The sequence below is a fragment of the Piliocolobus tephrosceles genome, chromosome 2, assembly GCF_002776525.5.
Source record: "Piliocolobus tephrosceles isolate RC106 chromosome 2, ASM277652v3, whole genome shotgun sequence".
NCBI lineage: Eukaryota > Metazoa > Chordata > Mammalia > Primates > Cercopithecidae > Piliocolobus > Piliocolobus tephrosceles.
This window is the reverse complement of record NC_045435.1, coordinates 140,600,164-140,622,727: the sequence shown is the minus strand read 5'-3', so window position 1 is coordinate 140,622,727 and position 22,564 is coordinate 140,600,164. Positions and strand designations below refer to the sequence as shown.

General features: G+C 38.2%; 1 protein-coding gene and 1 non-coding gene across 4 annotated transcripts in view; both read right to left on the bottom strand.

Moving 5' to 3' along the window:
- Nucleotides 1-22,564, bottom strand: part of NEK10 (NIMA related kinase 10) — a 272,215-nt gene that overhangs the window by 160,729 nt on the left and 88,922 nt on the right. The window lies entirely within an intron of this gene.
- LOC111539545 lies at nucleotides 4,321-4,424 on the bottom strand. Its single transcript, XR_002730711.2, has one exon. It is a non-coding gene; the product is annotated as a U6 spliceosomal RNA (small nuclear RNA).

Genomic DNA, 22,564 nt, shown 5'->3' with positions numbered 1-22,564 from the left:
CCAATTAAAAGACACAGACTGGCAAAAAGAGTCAAGACCCATCAGTGTGCTGTATTCAGGAGACCCATTTCACATGCAGAAAGCTCACATAGGCTCAAAATAAAGGGATGGAGGAAGATCTACCAAGCAAATGGAAAACAAAAAAAAAGGCAGGGGTTGCAATCCTAGTCTCTGATAAAACAGACTTTAAACCAACAAAGATCAAAAGAGACAAAGAAGGCCATTACATAACAGTAAAGGGATCAATTCAACAAGAAGAACTAACTATCCTAAATATATATACATCCAATACAGGATCACCCAGATTCATAAAGCAAGTCCTTGGAGACTTACAAAGAGACTTAGAATCCCACACAATAATAATGGAAGACTTTAACACCCCACTGTCAACATTAGACAGATCAACAAGACAGAAAGTTAACAAGGATATCCACGAATTGAACTCAACTCTGCACCAAGCAGACCTAATAGACATCTACAGAACTCTCCACCCGAAATCAACTGAATATACATTCTTCTCAGCACCACATCGCACTTATTCCAAAATTGACCACATAGTTGGAAGTAAAGCATTCCTCAGCATTGTAAAAGAACAGAAATTATAACAAACTGTCTCTCAGACCACAGTGCAATCAAACTAGAACTCAGGATTAAGAAACTCACTCAAAACCACTCAACTACATGGAAACTGAACAACCTGCTCCTGAATGACTACTGGATACATAACAAAATAAAGGCGGAAATAAAGATATTCTTTGAAACCAATGAGAACAAAAACACAACATACCAGAATCTCTGGGACACATTTAAAGCAGTGTGTAGAGGGAAATTTATAGCACTAAATGCCCACCAGAAAAAGCAGGAAAGATCTAAAATTGACACCCTAACATCACAATTAAAAGAACTAGAGAAGCAAGAGAAAACACATTCAAATGCTAGCAGAAGGCAAGAAATAACTAAGATCTAGAAGAAATTGATAAATTTCTGGACACACACACCCTCCCAAGACTAAACCAGGAAGAAGTTTAATCCCTTAATAGACCAATAACAGACTCTGAAATTGAGGCAATAATTAATAGCCTACCAATCAAAAAAAGTCCAGGATCAGATGGATTCATGGCAGAATTCTACTAGAGGTACAAGGAGGAGCTGGTACCATTCCTTCTGAAACTATTTCGATCAATAGAAAAACAGGGAATCCTCCCTAACTAATTTTATGAGGCCAACATCATCCTGATACCAAAGCCTGGCAAAGACACAACAAAAAAAGAGAATTTTAGACCAATTTCCCCGATGAACATCGATGCAAAAATCCTCAATAAAATATTGGCAAACAAAATCCAGTAGCGCATCAAAAAGCTTATCCACCATGATTAAGTGGGCTTCATACCTGGGATGCAAGACTGGTTGAACACATGCAAATCAATAAACATAATCCAGCATATAAACAGAACCAAAGACAAAAACCACATGATTACCTCAATAGATGCAGAAAAGGCCTTTGACAAAATTCCACAGTCCTTCATGCTAAAACCTCTCAATAAATTTGGTATTGATGGGACAGATCTCAAAATAACAAGAGCTATTTATGACAAACCCACAGTCAATATTACACTGAATGGGCAAAAACTGGAAGCATACCCTTTGAAAACTGGCACAAGACAGGATGCCCTCTCTCACCACTCCTACTCAACATAGTGTTGGAAGTTCTGGCCAAGGCAATCAGACAGGAGAAAGAAATAAAAGGTATTCAATTAGGAAAAGAGGAAGTCAAATTGTCCCTGTTTGCAGATGACATGATTGTATATTTAGAAAACCCCACCATCTCAGCCCAAAATCTCCTTAAGCTGATAAGCAACTTCAGCAAAGTCTCAGGATACAAAATCAATACACAAAAAACACAAGCATTCCTATACACCAAGAACAGACAAACAGAGAGTCAAATCATGAGTGAACTCCCATTCACAATTGCTGCAAAGAGAATAAAATACCTAGGAATCCAACTTACAAGGGATGTGAAGGACTTCTTCAAGGAGAACTACAAACCACTGCTCAACGAAATAAAAGAGGACACAAACAAATGGAAGAACATTCCATGCTCATGGATAGGAAGAATCAATATTGTGAAAAACGGCCATACTGCCCAAGGTAATTTATAGATTCAATGCTATTCCCATCAAGCTACCAATGACTTTCTTCACAGAATGGGAAAAAAACTACTTTAAAGATCATATGGAACCAAAAAAGAGCCCACATTGCCAAGACAATCCTAAGCAAAAAGAACAAAGCTGGAGGCATCATGCTACCTGACTTCAAACTATACTACAAGGCTACAGTAACCAAAACAGCATCGTACTGGTACCAAAACAAAGATATAGACCAATGGAACAGAACAGAGCCCTCAGAAATAATACCACACATCTACAACCATCTGATCTTTGACAAACCTGACGAAAACAAGAAATGGGGAAAGGATTCCCTATTTAATAAATTGTGCTGGGAAAATTGGTTAGCCACATGTAGAAAGCGGAAACTGGATCCCTTCCTTACACCTTATACAAAAATTAATTCAAGATAGAGTAAAGACTTAAATGTTAGACCTAAAACCATAAAAATCCTAGAAGAAAACCTAGGCAATACCATTCAGGACATAGGCATGGGCAAAGACTTCATGTGTAAAACACCAAAAGCAATGGCAACAAAAGCCAAAATTGACAAATGGGATCTAATTAAAGAGCTTCTGCACAGCAAAATAAACTACCATCAGAGTAAACAGGCAACCTACAGAATGGGAGAAAATTTTTGCAATCTATTCATCTGACAAAGGGCTAATATCCAGAATCTACAGAGAACTCAAACAAATTCACAAGAAAAAAACAACCTCGTCAAAAAAGAGGGCAAAGGATATGAACAGACACTTCTCAAAAGAAGACATTTATGCAGCCAACAGACACATGAAAAAATGCTCATCATCACTGGCCATCAGAGAAATGCAAATCAAAACCACAATGAGATACCATCTCACACCAGTTAGAATGGCAATCATTAAAAAGTCAGGAAACAACAGGTGCTGGAGAGGATATGGAGAAATAGAACACTTTTACACTGTCGGTGGGACTGTAAACTAGTTCAACCATTTTGGAAGACAGTGTGGCGATTCCTCAAGGATCTAGAACTAGAAATACCATTTGACCCAGCCATTCCATTACTGGGTATATATCCAAAGGATTATAAATCATGCTGCTATAAAGAACACATGCACACGTATGTTTATTGTGGCACTATGCACAATAGCAAAGACCTGGAACCAACCCAAATGCCCACCAATGATAGACTGGATTAAGAAAATGTGGCTTATATACACCATGGAATACTATGCAGCCTTAAAAAAGGATGAGTTCATGTCCTTTGTAGGGACATGGATGCACCTGGAAACCATCATTCTCAGCCAACTATCGCAAGGACAGAAAACCAAACACTGCATCTTGTCACTCATATGTGGGAACTGAACAATGAGAACACTTGGACACAGGAAGGGGAACATCACACACCGGGGCCTGTCTTGGTGTGAGGGGAAGGGGGAGGGATAGCATTAGGAGATATACCTAATGTAAATGACAAGTTAATGGGTGCAGTATACCAACAAGACACATGTTTACATATGTAACAAACCTGCACATTGTGCACATGTACCCTAGAACTTAAAGTATAAAAAAAAGAAGAAAAACCATATGATCATCTCAACAGACGTGCAAAAAGCATCAGCAAAATTCAACATCTATTCCTTTCAGCAAAATAAGAATAGATGGGTACTTGGGTAAGTTCTCAACCTGATAAAGGACATCTACCAAAAAAAAGCTGTAGCTAACAATCTACTTAACGCTAAAACTGAGTGTTTCCCCTTTAAGTTCAAAAACAAAACATGTCCACCATTCTCAGCATTCCTAGTCAACATTCTACTGAAGATTCAGGTAAGTACAAAATGTGCATATGAATTTTTGTGGGAACATATTTTTACATTTCCCTTTGATAAATGCCTTGGAGTGGGATTATTGCATCATATTATAAGCATGTGTTTAATTTGATTTTACAAAAACTGCCAAGTAAAAATGTTTTCCAGTTTTTTCTCTCACCAGAAATATGAGCATTCCAGTTGCTTCTGCATCCCCATTAGCATTTAATGTTGTCAGTTTTTGTTTAATCAGCCATTCTAAAAGGTACATAGTGATATCTCAGCATAGTTTTCATCTGCATTTCCCTAGAGCTTATTGGTGTTGAACACTTTTCATGCACTTATTTGCCATCTGGGCATCTTCGTTTAAAGACATGAACCACTTCATGTGTTCGCGTGTCATCCTTGTGCAGGGGCCATGCTAATCTCTGTATCATTCCAATTTTAGTATATGTGCTGCCACCACGAGCACCTGGGTATCTTGCTTAGTGAAGTGGCTGCTCAAGTTTTTGCATTTTTCATTAGGTTTATTTTCTTATTTTTGAGTTTTGGATATGAATTATTTGTCAGATATACAATTTGCAAATTTTTTTTTTTTTTTTCTTTTTTTTTTTTTTTTTTTTTTTGAGACAGAGTCTCGCTCTGTCACCCAGGCTGCAGTGCAGTGGCGCAATCTCGGCTCACTGCAAGCTCCACCCGCCGGGTTCACACTATGCCTCTGCCTCAGCCTCCTGAATAGCTGAGACTACAGGCGCCTGCCACCACGCCTGGCTAATTTTTTTGTACTTTTAGTAGAGATGGGGTTTCCCCGTGTTAGCCAGGATGGTCTTGATCTCCTGACCTCGTGATCCACCCGCTTTGACCTCCCAAAGTGCTGGGATTACAGGCATGAGCCACTGTGCCCAGCCTACAATTTGCAAATGTTTTCTCCTAGTCTGCAGCTTATCTTTTCATTCTCTTAATGTTTTTCAAAGAACAGAAGTTTTAAACTTTGATGAAATCAAATTTATTAGTTTATTTTACATGTTATGGCTTTCATGTTATGTCTAAGAAATATTTGCCTAGCCCAATACTGCAAACACCATATCCATTGTTTTTCTTCCAGAAGTTTCACAATTTAAGTTTCATATAGTGCTATGATCTGATCCAAGCTTAGCTAATTTTTATATAAGATACAATATGTAGGTTGAGGTTCTGATTTTTTAGGGGATTTGCAACTGTTCCTGCACCATTTGTTGGAAATAGCTCCTTCCTCTCTCTCTGAGCACCAGATTTACATATTTATCTGGATAATTAAAACTTTCACTTAAGAGTCTCCTAGGCATCTCAAAATTAACACACTCAAAGCGAATTCTCAATCTTAACCCAAACAACTCCTCCTTGGCTCCCCATCTCAGTAAGTGGCACTATCATTGACCTAGGTACTTTCCTTAGTTCTTGTGCTAGCTGTCAACTTACTCCCTTTCAGCATCAAATCCACCCTTCATCATTGCCCTGCTTTGTTAATGGAGCTGGACCTTGGTAATGTCTCTCCTTCACCAGCTGGCTTGATGTAAAGCTTTGTCAGTAGAGGGTGCTGAAGAGAAACTGCAGGAGAGGCTTCTCTTCTTTTCCAGGTTCTGACATGCTTCCTCTCTTTCCTTGTTCCTGCAGCACTTGTGCAGTGCGCAGGATGCTTAGTGGTGCTCATTTCCCCTGGAGGCAGCTTCGTAGACAGTTCCACTGGCACTATATCCAGCTTCCTGGCAAATTTTGCAAGCACCCCAGCAGACAACATACCATGAAATTCTGCTGGCATCTCAGCTGTTTTCACAACACCTCCACAGGTAGATTCCCAGTATATTCTACCAGCATTCTGGCCAGGCTCAGTCTAGCTAGTCTCATGAGCACCCAAGCCAACAGCTTCCCACTCAGTTCTACTCAACCCCCAGAAAATGGCTTCCTGAAAACCATGGTCATCACTCCAGGGGCAGCTTTCTGTCTGACAGCTTTGTCCTGCAGCATTTCAATACAATTTCTGCCATCAGTGGGCTATAGTCATACCCTCTCCAACAAAGTCTGGATCTCAGCCCTTGAGGAGAGGGGCTGTTTAAAATTTGCTCCTTCTTTGTATAGTTTGCCTCAGCCCTAGAGGTAGTAGCTGCTTCTTATATATGTATACCTCATTTTATTGCGCTTCACTTTGTTGCATTTTGCAAATGTTGCATTCTTTTTTACCAATTGAAGGTTTGTGGCAACGCTGTATCCAGCAAGCCTATCAGCGTCATTTTTCAACAGCATCTGCTCACTTTATATCTCTCTCACATTTTGGTAATTCTCATATTCACACTTTATTATTATTATATCTGTTATGGTTATCTGTGATGAGTGATCTTTGGTGTTACTATTGTCATTGTTTTGGGACACTACAAACAATGCTCATATAAGATAGCAAACTTAATTGCTAAATGTGTGTGTTCTGACTGCTCCATTGACTGGCTCTTCCCCCAATTCTCACTCTCTATGAATCTCCTTATTCCCGTAGACACAACAATGTTGAAATTAGGCCAGTTAATAACCCTACATTGACCTCCAATCATTCAAGTGAAAGGAGTCATACATCTCTGACTTTTGATCAAAAGATAGAAATGATGAAGCTTAGTGAGAAAGGCACATCAAAAGCTGAGACTGGCTGAAAGTTAGGCCTCTGGCACCAAACAGCTAAGTTGTAATGGAAAAATTCTGGAAGAAAATCAAAAGTGCTACTCAGTTGAGTGGCACTTCTGAACACACAAATGATAAGAAAGTAAAACAGCCTTATTGCTGATAAGGAGAAAGTTTAAGTGATCTGGACAGATCAAACCAACACATTCTCGTAAGACAAAGCCTAATCTGGAGCAAGGCCATAACTCTCTTCAATTCTGTGAAGGCTGAGAGAGGTGAGAAAGCTGCAGAAGAAAGTCTGGAAGCTAGCAAAGGTTGGTTCATGAAGTTTAAGGAAAGAAGGCATCTCCATAACATAAAAGTGCAAGGTGAAGTAGCAAGGGCTGATACAGAAGCTATGGCAAGTTATCCAGATCTGGCTAAGACAGTTGATGAAGGTGGCTACACTAAGGAATAGATATTCAATGTAGACAAACTAGCCTTCTAGTTTCATCTGAAAGAAGATGCCATCGAGGACTTTCACAGTTACGGAGAAGTCAATGCCTGGCTTCAAAGCTTCAAAGAACAGGCTGGCTCTCTTATTAAGGACTAATGCAGCTGGTAATAAAGTTGAAGCCAATGCTCATTGACCATTCTGAAAATCCTAGAGCCCTTCAGAATTAGGCTACATATACGCTGCTTGTCATCTGTAAGTGGAACAACAAAGCCTGAACGACAGTACTTCTATTTGCAGCATGGTTTACTGAATATTTTAAGCCCATTGTTGAGAACTACTGCTTAGGGAAAAAAATCATTTCAAAATATTAGTGTTTGTTGACATTATACCTCATCACTCAAGAGCTCTGGTGGATATGTAAAAAAAGATTAATGTTATTTTCACATCTGCTAACACAACATCCATTCTGTAGTCCATAGATCAAGAGTCATTTCTAGTTTTACTAATTCAGAGATACATTTCATAAGGCTATAGCTGCCATAGATAGTGACTCCTCTAATGGATCTGGGCAATGTTTACTTCCTGGAAAAGATTCACCTTTCTAGATACCATTAAGCATGTTCATGATTCACAGGAAGAGGTCAAAATATCAACATTAACAGGAGTTTGGAAGAAGTTGATTATAACCCTCATGGATGACTCTGAAGGGTTCAAGATTTCAGTGAAGAAACTCACTGCAGATGTAGCGGAAATAACAAGAGAACTAGAATTAGAATTGGAGCCTGAAGATATGACTGAATCATTGTAATATCACAATAAAACTTGAATGGATGAGGAGTTGTTTCTTCTGGATAAGCAAAGAAACAGGTTTCTTGAAATGGAATCTACTCCTGGGAAAGATGCTGTGAACATTGTTAAAATGACAAGAAAAGGTTTAGGATATTCCATACATTTAATTGACATAGAGGCAGCAGGGTTTGAGAGGATTGACTCCGATTTTGAAAGAAGTTTTACTGTGGGTAAAAGACTATGAAACAGCATTTCATGCTACAGAGATATATTTTGTGAAAAGAAGAGACAATCTCTGCAGCACTGTTGTCTTATTTTATTAAATTGCCACAGCCACGCCAAATGTAAGCAACCACCACTCTGATCAGTCAGCAGCATGAAGTCATGAACCTCCACCAGCAAAAAAATTATGACTTGCTGAAGTCTCAGATGATTGTTAGCATTTTTTACCAATGAATTATGTTTTAATTGAGGTATGTGCCTTTTAGTCATAATGCCATTATTGCACACAAAACACATTATAGCATAATGTGAACACAGCATGTGTACAAACTGGTAAACCAAAAAGTTTATGTGGCTTGCTTTATTGCAATATTTGCTTTATTGTGGTGTTCTGGAACAAAGTCCACAGTATCTCCAAGGTATACCTGTATATGCTATTCCTGTATTCTTTATTGGGTTGTCTTTAACACTTTGTAGTTAATCTTAATACTAGTTAGAAATCATTTTAATACATGAAACTTGGGCTGTTAAAATTACTCAGTGGTTTCTGTCTCATGAATGAATCCTGACTGATATAGTTCCTCACTTTCCTTTACCACAGCAAAATCCTACTGTTTCTACAAAAAAAGTTATATATATATATATCATATATGATATATATATGATATATGTATATGATATATATATGATATATATATGACTGAATCATTGCAATCTCACAATAAAACTTCAATGGATGAGGAGTTGCTTCTTCTGGATGAGCAAAGAAACAGGTATATACATATATAGTGTGTGTGTGTATATATATATATGTATATAGTATTTATATATAGTGAATTAGGCCACCTCTCATCACCTCCACTGAAGTTATAGTTTTGAAAAATGTTACCAGTTCTTTAACATTCCTCCCTTCAGGAGGTGAATCTTAATTATCCTTCTCTTATGTGTGGATGAGACTTGGCAACTCATGGCTAACAAACTGAATTATAGCGGAACTGATAAGATGTTACTTCCAAGGTTAGGTTATAAAGAGACTGCGCCTTCCAGTTGTTTTGCTCTCTCTTGCTCACTGACTCTTTTTCAGAACCCAGCCACCATGTAGAATAGTAAAGGTTATTCTGCTGAAGAGATTACATAGAGAAGAGCAGCCCTCAAGGATAAAAGGCCAAATGTAAGAGAAATGAGGTACTCACTCTAGCCAAAAGCCAAAACTCACTGGCAGCCATGGTAGTGAGCCTTCTTGGAAGCTGACCCTTCAGCCCCAGTCCAGGCTTCAGATGATGCATTCCTGGCCGACAGTTTGACTACAGCCTCATGAGAAACCCTGAGTCAGAATCACCCAGATAAACTTCTCCTGGACTCCTGACCCTCAAAAACTATAAGAAAATAAATGTTTGTTATTTCAACCCTCCAGATTTCTGGGGAATTTGTTACCCAGCAATGGATAATGAATACAACTGCTATCATCCTAGTCCATGCTGTTGTGACCTTTCACTGAGGCTACTGAGCTATTCCTCCTGAACAGACTCCCTCCTTCCATCTCTCCTCATGAAATACAATTCCCCACTTCAGATCCCAAATGATCTTTTAAATATCTAAAGTAGCCTTCACGATTGTTCATTTACTTATTTGTCACTACTTACAAGGTTAAAGTTCTACAAAGACTTTTGATAAATACTAAGAATAAAAGCCAAACTACTACCAGGTCTATATGACCGTACATGATCTGGGCATTCAGAATGACTTTTCTAGTACACACTATTAAAAAAATGCCCTCTCCTTCAATATTCTTCTATTACATTTATTTAATTCTTAATATATTATCTGAAATTACTTTATGTATTTATTTAGTATTTTTTCAATCATTTAGGGTCTGTCATTTCTAACTAGTAAGAAAGATCTATGAGAGGACTTTGTATTGCTCATCCCTGTAGACTGTTGGATATGTATCTTTTAATACATGTATATGTACATATATATGCATAACTATATGTATATCCATCCGCCTCTCTATCTATCCATCCATCCATGTATCTATCTGTCTACCTATCTATCTGTCTGTCTAACCTCTCCAACTAGTAGTACTATTCACATATAGGACATATTAGAAGACTAAATCATATAAGGTGGTGTTAACAACTATTCACAAACTAGATGACTTGCTATCTTTCCTTTCCCCTTTTATGTACCAGAGAAAATTAGTTAAAATTAAGCAATCACTATACAGAAAAAAAAAATAGTATTCAACATTTCAGACCTCAATATTTTTAGGAGGCCCACTATAATTTGGCACACAATTCTTGACCAACTTATAACCAAAACTAATGCTTTGACTTTTCATTCTAATGCTACGTAAGTCATCTTATTCTTATTAAACTGTCATTTATTTTGAAAGGCAAAAACTGAGAAGCGTTACAATGATTTTATTCACTCCAGTTAATTTAGATAATAGCAGACACTTGGACAGATATCCATAAAAACACAGATAGTTGAGAAGTATTCTTAAAATGAGCAAAAACTAATATTGTTTGGACATTTGGGAGACTTTGGTGGTAACAAATGTTTCTATTACTCTTTCCTCATTTGTGATCATATTTGGAGAAGAAGAAAATGTTTTATTTCAGAAACTTTACTCATAAAAGCATTCATGTGCCATTATAGGTATTCAAAATGACAACAGAAAACATTTTGCGTACAGCACAGTATGAAAAAAATATAGGATCCAAAGAAATTATCCCCTCTGGCAGAACAAATGATACAGAAAATGTTAAATTCTATAGCACATTTACACTGCAGCCTACAATTACCAGCCTTCAGATGGAAAACCTGTGTGCACTTTCGCTGAATCCCTAGATTCTTGCTCTCTGGTTTTCAAAAATGGCGTATAAAACTTACCTTACTGTTTGCAAAGGGTTGCTTCAACAACAGCATGACAATAGGTGAAAAGCAGTTTGAAATACTGTACAGATGCAAGGTATTCCCGTACCTTTCCACAGGGAACCCAGCTGTTCACAACCTTTCACCCATCACATACGTGTCAGTGACTTCCAAATTCAACCATAAAGTCCCAACCTTTGTCTGGGATTTCACCTCCAGCCCTATAAAGCACCTGCCACTTTCCACCTAAGACTGGGCTCATCATTCAGTCATCCGGGATATCCCAGTAAACCAGATGGCATCTCATCTTCCCCATTTCCTGGGCTTGAAATCTGCCTTTTCTCACTTGCTGCTATATTCAACCCCTCACTAGCTCTTGTATCTGCATCTTTCTTTTGATTCATCTGAGTATAGTTTAAATGTGCCAGAAGCTTAGGTTGTCACTCCTCCTGCAAAAATGGGATGCACTTCTTTAGAAAGCTTTTCCTTTTAATCCATCCTACAGGGTATTTGGCAATGAAACAATCCACCAACAGCTGCCTTCATCACATCAGGCTCCCAATGATATACCAGAAGGTCTTCTGATTGCTATTTTTTACAAAGTTTCCAGCTGCCTTATCTGGACCTCACGATTGTCCATTTACTCATTTGTCCAACACTAAAAGCATATGTTCTAGGTGCTGAACCAGGTCTCAAGATAAGACAATAACCAGGTCAAAAACCATCCATGATGACACAGACTTTAGGGACCAGTGGTATAGATACACATTAAATAAAGAATCACACATATAAATGTAAACTTACAGTTGTGGTAAGATCATTAAAGAAGAGTGACCTTCAACAAACCCCTGTCCCATTGACACTTCCTTCTCTGAAGGTCACTCACATTCTAATCTCTGCCCCCTAACTGCTTCCTGACCATCAGTAATATCCTCTCAGTGCAGAAGTCAGTGAGGGACAGGAAGGAGTTTCCCAGGATAATCCTAAGAGCTTTCCCTCAACGAACCCGTATCATTGGCACTTCCTCCTCTGAAGGTCATTCGGATTCTCATCTCTGCCCCCCAAACTGCTTCCCAACCTTCCGCTAAATGAATTCCAACTACTATTAATACTAAAATTACTTCTAATTCAACAAATGCCATGCTGGATATTCCTAAACAAAGAGTAGGGGGCAGGTGTTTGGTGTTGGTGTGCCAGGGATCCCTGTACCATGCCACTTTCCATTTCTCCAAAGCTTTCTTCTCCAGTGTGGACTCCCCCAGGGATGAGAGAGAGGGAAGGAACTTCTCTTTCTCAACAGCATCATTATTTGCTCGATTTGATTGATGGAGTTACGATGACACAGAGCTTCATGATGAAAAATTCAACACCTGATAAAAGAGTGCTTTCTGAATTCTAGGTAACTCCATATCTGTGGTACGTAAACATCACCTCGTTCTAAGATGTCTATCAACAGACTGAATTTTTGGAAAAACTAATGTCCTTAGCTCAGACTCAAATAGACACTATATCTGGGGTTAATAGGAAGCAAACCACAGAGGGCTCTTCTAAAATCATTCTTCAGAATGGGGTTTGTTTCTGGTTACTATCAGTTGGAATAATAGAGCTCTGTACATATAGCTCTAATATTACACAAAAGTGCCAAGGGCCACACTCCTACGAGGATGAGAAGTCAGGGGTGCACTCTGTTTTTCTCACACATGTGCACACATGCAGTCATACACACACACACGTGCACACACACACATACACACTGTGTGTGGCATGATACTAGTTCTTAAAAGGCCTAGGATGGAGATCAAGGCAGTATCTCTGAAGCTCCAATGGCTTTAGTAGACTTAGCTGGCTGGAAATGCTGATGACATAATCAGAAGCATAGTACTCTGTACCACTGAATTAGTCTCTATAAAAATAGGTACTACCACCTACTCACTATGTTGCTTCAGAAAACACACTTTAGGAAAATTCACAGAATGAAAACAACTCATCCAGAACACATCACACATCAGATTCTACCCCCTTCATTTAAAAGATCCCAGAGAACCAAATCATATCCCAAATACACACTAAAATGAACTCTATTTTATTAACCTTAGTCTTTGGTGTTTTCATTTGGCCTTATAAACCTCAATTGTGAGGTCACTATTTCCAACTTTCATCTAAGGTCGTAAAAATTTGGTGTCTTCTTCTATGCTCACCCAGCTCGCTGTCTCATCAGAGGAGCATAACAATTGTCAGGGTTAAGAACCAACCCCACCTCACTCTAACTCTGTCGAATTGCCATTGTTATCTTTTTCCTGTAGCCAACTCAAAATTACAGCATCTGAGAAATGCAGAATGACCCACCAAAGGTGCAAGAATCTTTAAAGTACTTCAGAAATTGGAATTGATTGAATTTCCTTTGACATTTCCTTTTTAAGTTATGAGACCCAATGGCAATACAAGGCAACTGTGATAACTTGACAAAAATATTCTTCCTTTCTTACTAACATGAGGCCAATACGTTGACTAAGAAAAATTTCATGGCGATCCTTCTCACAACAGTTGCTATGAGGGTATTTAACACAAGTGGCTCAATATTCTGCAGTCTTTTAAGAGTACTCAAGTTATGTCAGGTCAAACTCAAATAGACACTATATCCTGTTAACAAGAAGTAAACCACAGAACAAATTCAAAGTAAGGCATGTTGACAGACCTACAAAAACCACGAATAGATTCCATCATATATGTATTTGACCAGGAGGTTTTGGAAGTATATGAGCAATGTGCATATAAGGACTTTGAGTTCCCTATCACAATTGCAGTACTAATTCATTTTTTAATGTAATGACACAGATTTCTCAGCAGAAGTTTAGCCAACCAATAACATTAAAAATCCTCTAATCCTCTAAAAAATTTAAAATATTGAGGATTCTGGCAATACAGGGTAGGTCCAATTCAATGTCTTAAACTTTGGTGGCATTCAAGAAAGTAAATTTTTTTCTTTGGGTTACTGTTTGCTAAGATGACATTGGGAACTGCTTGGACCTTTGCCCATGTGTGCATGCAATTTCTACATTAATATTCAACTCTTCTTGTTTTAAGCACTCTTTCTAGACAATCTTGGCTATCAGATGGAGCTCTCAAACCCAGGTATTGCCTCAGTCTCTGCTCCCTATTTGTAAATTTCCACCTGAATGTGTTTTTGTTCATTTGCTCATTAATTCATTCATTTGTTCTTTCATTCTTCTATTCGTTTAGTCAATCAAAATATTAAATGCTATCAGAGATACAAGGTCAAGAAAGTTCGTTTCTCTCACCTCAAGGAGAAGATGGCAATAGGCCAGTGTTTTCAATACTTTGTGCTATGTGCTATAAGACAGGCAAGCCCAGTATACTAAGGGATCCCAGAAACTGGACATATCAGATGTGGATGTTAAAGATGCGACCTGGAGGAAGGGCATTTGACTTAGTGGCAGAAGGGAGGAAGAGCATTCCAGGCAGTGGGATGGCATGTTAGAAGTCCCAGAGGTATACAGCCACATCCTGTTTAGGAAAGTGCAATCTGTCCCAGGAGGTCAGAGCAAGGAGCAAGCAGGAGATTACGAAGAAAGGTCCTTGGGTGCCATAAGGAAACTAAACTTTATCTTAAATATCATAGGCAACTATTTGAAGGATTTTAACCAGGAGAAGAGCATTATCAGATTTTAACTAAGCATGTCCAAAACCTTACACCTAAATCTCTGCCAATGGCAGAGCAATCTTCACAAACTTAGCCTCTTTCTCAACTGTTCTCATACCTCACATCTCATTAACTGGCCACCAAATCTTTTTAATTCTGGGTCCCAAATAACTGCTGAATTGAGCCCCTTTTTCACATCCTCTTCTCCTGCTGTCACTGGAAAAACCCACATCATGTCTTTCCTGGACAAATGCAAGAAACTTCAGTGGCAAACATTGTGGGCTAGCTCTCCAAAAGCCATCAACCAAATCCTCTCCCTTTCTCATCTCCAACTATAGAGGCTGGAAGCTCACCTCGACACTCTCTCTTACAATGAAGAGTAGTCACATGACTTGGTTTCAGTCAATACAATATAAGGCTACTGGAGACCTTCTTTGAAAGATTTTCTTTAACAATAAAACCAGAGGAGACAGCATTTGAAAAAGACACTTTTTTTTTTCCTAGATTTTACCCATGCAGCCAGCTTGCCTCCTGTCTTTGAATTTGGTAATAATGTCTGGAACTCTGGCAACCGTCTTGTGACTATGAGATGACAAACATATGGAGAAGTCAAACTGCTGGGGATACTGGAAAGAAAGGACAGAAAGGCCTAGATCTTGGCTGATCTCCCTAAGCTGCTGAACCCACCCTGGAACTACTCACCCTCAGACCCCTTGTTGTGAGATAACTAAATATCCTCATGGTTTAAGCCATCGTTAGTTTGGCTTCTGGCACCGGAACATATTCTAACTGATACATGTCCTAAACTGAGTATCTGTGTCCAGTCTTTCCGCAGCAGGCTCCCTCACCTACCATTTTAATAATCCTTCTACCTCCCAGGTCTGATCATATAATTTCCAGTCTGAAAAATCTCTGAGGATAAGTCTTCGACCAAGCTCCCCACCCACCAAGTCTCCCTCATCTCTTGCCACCTCAAACACCGTGATAGTCCCTAGACACACTATACTCCTTCATGTCCCTATCCTCTGCATGTGCTATGCCCCTGCATTAACTGCTCTTACCCTTCCTGCTTAACTCTGCACCAAAAGATCCCTAAGGCAGAGTTAGTCACATTTTCCCCAGTGCTTATATAGCTGTGATAGACTATATAGCCATTCACTCATATTCTCTCGGGGGAGGAACGCATCCGCATCCTGTTACACCTGACTTTCTTTGACCAGTGAAATCTGAGTAGAAGTAACATGTGTTACTTTGGGACAGAAGTTTTAAGAGACACGGCATGGTTTCCCATGTTCTGTCTTTCCTGCCCCTGGGCTGTAGAAGAAGTACAGAAGAAACTCCCTTTTTGACACGTAATGGACACGTAGCATTAGCAGGAGATGAATCTTGTTAAGTCAGGGGCAGACAAAGTTTTTCTGTAAAGGCCAGATAGTAAACATTTTATGCTTTGCGGGACACATATGGTCTTTGTCATGTACTCTTCTTTTTTCAACAAACATTTAAAAATACAAAAACCATTCTTAACTCACAGGACATATAATAATAGGCCACAGCTCCATTTGTCCCACTGGCTGTAGTTTGCCACTGTTTTAGGCTGTTGAGACTTTCAGGTTACTTGTTACTTGTTACAGTATTTTTGCATATACATTCTAGCCTTCATCACTCTGTAATAGAATTACAAGCTTCATGAAGACATAGGTTATGTCCCTCATGCTTGCTGTGCTCACTTGTAGGATGTGTCAGCTAGGAAGGTAATTGCTGAGTGAATAACAGAAGTTTTCCCCATAAGACTGGAGCTCAGGGAGAAGAAACCATGGCTTTTCATCTTTTATCTATCCCGGCAATGCCTGACCTGTGATAACATTTGATGAGCCTTGGAGCCTTTGATAAACTTTACACTGAATCAGGTTTGTCCTTGTTGTTACCATCAGAGCAGTTGCCATATATCACTTGAGAAACACAAATTCACACAGTCTGTTTGTTTGCAAGATGAACATGTGACCTTCCACGTCATGTACTAAAGCCCATGTCTGAAATCTGTTAACTATAATTAAATGAGTTTTGTTTTTTCTTTTTTATTTGACAGCAGAGGAGGCAAGGGGACATGGAAGTCTTACATTAAAATGTGGGTATTTGAAAAGGTCAAGAAATATGGAATGGTGGGTTCAAGGGTAAGTTCATTTTTACAAATTCCCTTAAGAGTCGTTTTGTAATGTGATGGCACAATACGGACCTTACTTGGCAGATGACAGTATTTAGGGCAAATGTTGACTGTGTTTCACCCCATGTACCACTGAGTCGGGGTCTGTTCCCTTGTATGGTTTCAAAGGCTGCAAATAAATGGAGCAGCAAGACCTGAACATGTGTCATGGCACATGTCATCAAAAGATAGTCTTTCAAATGGAAATATATTTAGACTTGAAAATACATAGCATTTGTAAAACCAAGTATAACAGAATATGTGAGTACTTTCTACTCTGCTTCCTCAGCAAAGCAAACTCCTGTCAGCATGCTTACTATAAATAATTACAAATCAACCTCAATCTTAAAATATTTAATTCACCTATATTGAGAAAAATAAGAAGATGAAAATTTTAGTTTCCTGAGAGCTTTTTTTTTTCTGATCACATTTTCAGTACACTTTGTCTCATGCATCTTAAACATCATTTGGCAATTCTGTGTTTCTTTTCTGGAAGTAAATAAACCTTCCAGTGCAAGCAAAGAGAAAAATAAAACATAACAAGGCTGCCCCTCCGAGGTGACACGCTTTAACACCCACAGCAGCCAGCTCATTCTCACAGGCTCTGCTAATTGCAGCTGCATTCCACGTCCTAAAATATGGAAATTTTGTACACTTAGTTTTAAATTAATGCTGCAGGGTTTTAATTTAACTATAATCCCTCTTAAAGATAAGAGACTAATGGACATATTTACATTATATCAATAGAGATAGACACTGAAAAATATTTCAGCACTATTATATTTAAAATATTTTTTAAAGAATGACATCAAATCTCTATGTATAATCTTTTCAGTCATAAAATCATTTTATATTCACTGAAAATAATGGGAGTACATCAATGCCCTAACCACATAATTGCTTTAGTGAAGAGAAACTAGATTAGGCTAGGATCCCATTCTGAGCTCACTGCTTCTTCATCTGAAGGCTGCTAGCCTCACCAGTATGCCACCAGGAAATAGGAAACTAGGAAAATACTGCTTCACTTAAAGCTAAATGGCCTTAAAATCTGGAAGTAGGCAGGGCATGGTGGCTCGTGCCTATTATCCCAGCACTTTGGGAGGCCGAGGAGGGTGGATCACAAAGTCAAGAGATCGAGACCGTCCTGGCCAACATGGTGAAACCCCGTCTCTACTAAAACACAAAAACTGACTGGGCGTGGTGGCATGCGCCTATAGGCCCAGCTTGTCGGGAGGTTGAGGCAAGAGAATCACTTAAACCCAGGAGGCAGAGGTTGCAGTGAGCCGAGATCATGCCACTGCACTCCAGCCTGGTGACAGAGTAAGACTCCATCTCAAAAAAAAAAAAAAATCTGGAAGTAATTCTTTAATTGCATAACTCCTAAGTAGAACTCTGATAAATATTAATAAGATTGAATAAAATAACACTGAGGGGCAGGACAGGGAAGGACAAAACAAAGGTTTGCTTATTTTTGTAAAACAAAGTAACATTTTCTAGGGAGTCCTATATGACTTGAATGCAAGTAGAAATATATATATTTATTAGAGAGTCAACATGAAAATGGGATGTTTTAAGTCAAATGTGTAAACTTAGAATGTAACTAGCCTGCCTATTTTGGGTTAAAAGGTAAATTGACCTATGCTTTTATCTCCTGTAAATCTCAAACCTTACTAAAATGGAAAAAAAAGAAAAAGCTGGGAGAGGGGTATTCTTTGGAATGTTACTAACCCACAGGAATAATGAGAATGGGCTTGACAACAACAGAGGATGAGATATTCCAATAAACGTGTGGCAGATGGAAAGTAGATAGAAGATGGTGTCAGACTCAGCAGAGCAAAAGTGCCCCCCATATGTCTGAGGAGGAAGGCTGAGGGGACCCATTTACCCTGCAGAGCCCAGAGTGCCATCCAAGGGAGAAGAGAAGCAGAAAGCTCAATACATAGAATTGAGAAAAAGTTCCCAGGTGCCCTCCCACATACACACAGCCAGTAAATCAAGCACCCTCTGCCACTAACAAAAAATATTCATTTTTCAAAGAAATAAACCAGCAAGGAACCAAGCAGAGCAGAATTCAACAAAAATTGATAAACTGAATGTGGTTCCCTGAGTTCTGTTTGTCGATGCTGCTCCCAGAATGCCAGCAAACAGGTGCACATACCCCCAGGCAAGATACTCAAAGAGTGTTCTCTAGAAAAATAAAAGTTTAGATACTGATTTTGGAGTCTTCAAAAGAAAATTTCCATTTTACTATAAGGAAGGGCACCAGATGACAGCCTCAACTGGAACTCACAGTGCTTCCAACAGCTTTTTTCATGACTTCCTCAGAATTATTAAAGACCAGCACAGGGTCACAAGACAGTTGAGAAAAGCCCCCAGGCAGAAAGAGAGATAAGACTAAGCAGGAATAAAATGTGTATATATACTCCTGCTTAGTGTTATATATGTATGTATATGTATGTATGGTGTGTGTGTATATATATGTGTATACACACACACACACACATATATATACACACACACACACACACACACACCTTCAGAAGATACAGAAACAATTCAGGATGCTGGAAAAAAAAAGTCTATGTTACCCTGAGAAAGAATGAAAACAGGGTTCCATAAAAATAAAACACAAAATAAGATAAAATTTTTTGAAATTAAAATATGATAATATAAATTTAATATGCAACGGAATGAGAAAGAAAGTTGAAGAAATAACTCAATTACAACAAAGAGACAAACAGTTAAGAACTAAGATAATTATTTTTAAAATTAGGAGACCATTTTGTACATATGGTGTCTAAGACTAAAAAAGAACTCTAAAAATCAAAACAGAGAGAGCAGAGGGGAGAAGAGTGGTGAAGAAATAATGCAAGGAAACTTCCCAGGACTTAAATTTTAAGTCTCCAGATTGAAGAGCACACCTACTACAGACACATTGGATTTTAAAGACTCATCCAAAGCAGCATATAAAGGGAACATTCTGAAATTTTCCAGAGTGATAAAATACTTCATGTATCAAGGAATAGGCATCAGAAGAACATTGGATTTCCTGACAGCAAAACTAGATACTAGAAGACTGGAGAAATGCCTTTAAAACTTGAGAGAACAAGGATTTTCCTCTGAGAATACATACACCAAACCAAACTACCAGTCCAATAAGAGGGTCTCATAAAAATATTGGTAGCAAGTGAACATCCAAAAAACATAACGCCCAAAGCACTCTTTCTTAGAAAAGTACCAGAAGACATGCTCAGCAGAGCAGGGGAGTTTACAAAGAAAAAGACACAGAACATAAGAAACAGAGTCTACAACTGGAAGACCAATAAACAATAGTTCCATGACAATGGCTGTGCAGCAGGCCTAAAGTGAAACCCAGAGTACACTGCAACAAGCAGCTGCAGGAACAAGGAGTCCAGGAAAACAAAAGTGGGAGTACTTGTCAGGTTTGACCATGTGGAAATAGTACTGAGAGGGCTTTATAATTCTTCTGGAAGATTTAGAGAAAAGTAAAAAATAGGTACAAAGAAAACTAGGTACACAAACAAAAAAGAAGGCAATCATTAACTCTAAGAAAAACAAAAGGATCTATGAGAAAGTATAGGTAATCAACATCTAACAATTACACAGTGCGAATAAAGTGAACATTGAATATTGACTTAACATAAAATTCTGCTATAACTGTACTGGCAGGATGGTAGATGGGGAAGAAGAAAGAAAACTAAATTCTCACCCATTACAATAGAAAATCAAATACCATATAAGAAAAAGAATAAAAAGTGGAGAAGTAGCTGTTTTGTGCAAAGAGAACTAAGGGTTTCAAAGGGGTGGGGCATAAAACTGTTTTTCTCTATAAGCTTTTTATTTTGTAAACTATTTTAATGTGTGATAATGACTAAAGAAAGCAAATATAAGTTTAGAAAAAAATAAACCAGGCTACTGCAATAAAAGATTAAGCTTAGTACATTTAAATGTAATGAAAGGAAATGATGACAGCTAATCTTCATAAGAAAATAAAATGCAGAGTTGGCTATTACTCAGAAAATAAGCCCTGAACAGCCATTTAAGGAGGATTAAGCATGTTTGCTCTGTTGTATACATACATAACTGTGTTATATATGTGTATATATATACTATTTGTTATAAAATTAAAACATAATTTATAATAATCTTTATTAACTTGTAAATTGACATACCAGCATATAAATAAATTGCAAAAAATTTTCAGGAAATCTAAGTTCAGTTTATAAAAAGAGAAAACATAAAAAGCCTAAGGTAAACAAAGGTATAATTAATTTCAAATGATTAAGCAAATGTGTGTCCAAGATAAAGATTCAAGTTATTTTGTCCCTTTTTTAATTTCACAATGCATTGGCTTGGAAATATTCAGGTAGCTCTGTATTGAAGGTTATCTAGAGTTTCTGTTGTAGGTTGTTTTTTATTTTTCAACAAATATATTAATATAAAAATATATTAATATTAATATATTAAGATGATGTTCTACTTATAAAAATCTGGATGGTACATCTTATCGTTCCTGAACACATGTTGTTATAGCAAATGTGTACATTTGGAATTGCCTTCATGAGTACTTAAATTCTAAAACTAAGGGACTCAGCTTTAGATGCTGTCATATGTTGTCATATGACATCGATGATGTCTCCATATCAATAACATTGATGGCAGTAGTCTCTAGCACTGAGTTTCTAAGGCAACCCAATGGGGTGGAGGGCAGCAAAAGTATTAAGACCTCTATTTTTATTTTTAAACGTATCCCTTTATGTTTTATTTCTGTAGACTTTGTTATTTTCTACAGAATCTTTGCTCAGTAATATATATGTATAGAATTTATAAATAAGCCTATGTATATTGGCAGTGTATTCTTTAAAAATTTTTACTGCTGGGATGTTACGATGAAAAATATTTGGAGACTGCTGGTTTAGGAAGGTGTCTCCCTAATTGTAGTTAGTGAACCATTAAAGTCCATGAGGGTGACACAAGCGTTCATGAGGCAGGCAGGAGAAAGCCAATATGTCATCCTAAGTTAAAAACTTAATTTTAAGTTATGATTAAGAATTTAACAACTGGGAGGAGAAAATAAACCTTCTCATTTGCAAAATTTTATCCAACATCAGGCCTACCTGCTACAGATGAAAAAAATTGTAACAAAAACTCTATGTTGAAATATACAAATGGCTAGAGGTTTTATAGCCCTCCATATGTATATCCGTCACTCATAAGGCACAGACTACGGTAAAATGGTTCAAAACAATGTGCTCATGTGGCGGTCATAAAAGCTTTTGTTGATGAGGCAGTGTTCTGCAGTAAGAAAAAACCTGAAAACTATTGATTTTGGAATTAAATACTTATGTATTCTAAGAGTAGTTCATTCTCTCATATGGGCAAAATACAGCTCAGTCATTTAGAACTACATTAGTCACTGTCCAACATGGTAGCCATTCATCACATAGGGATGTCTAAATTAAAATTTCATAAAATTTGGTCGGGCATGGGGGCTCACGCCTGCAATCGCAGCACTTTGGGAGGACGAGGCGGGTGGATCACACAAGGCCAGGAGTTCGAGACCAGCCTGGCCAACATGGTGAAACCCTGTCTCTACTAAAAATACAAAAACTAGGTGGGCTTGGTGGAGGGTGCCCGCATTCCCAGCTACTCGGGATGCTGAGGCACGAGAATCACTGGAAACCCGGGAGCTGGAACGTGCAGTGAGCTGAAATAGCACCACTGCACTCCAGTCTGGGCGATAGAGCAAGACTCTGTCTCAAA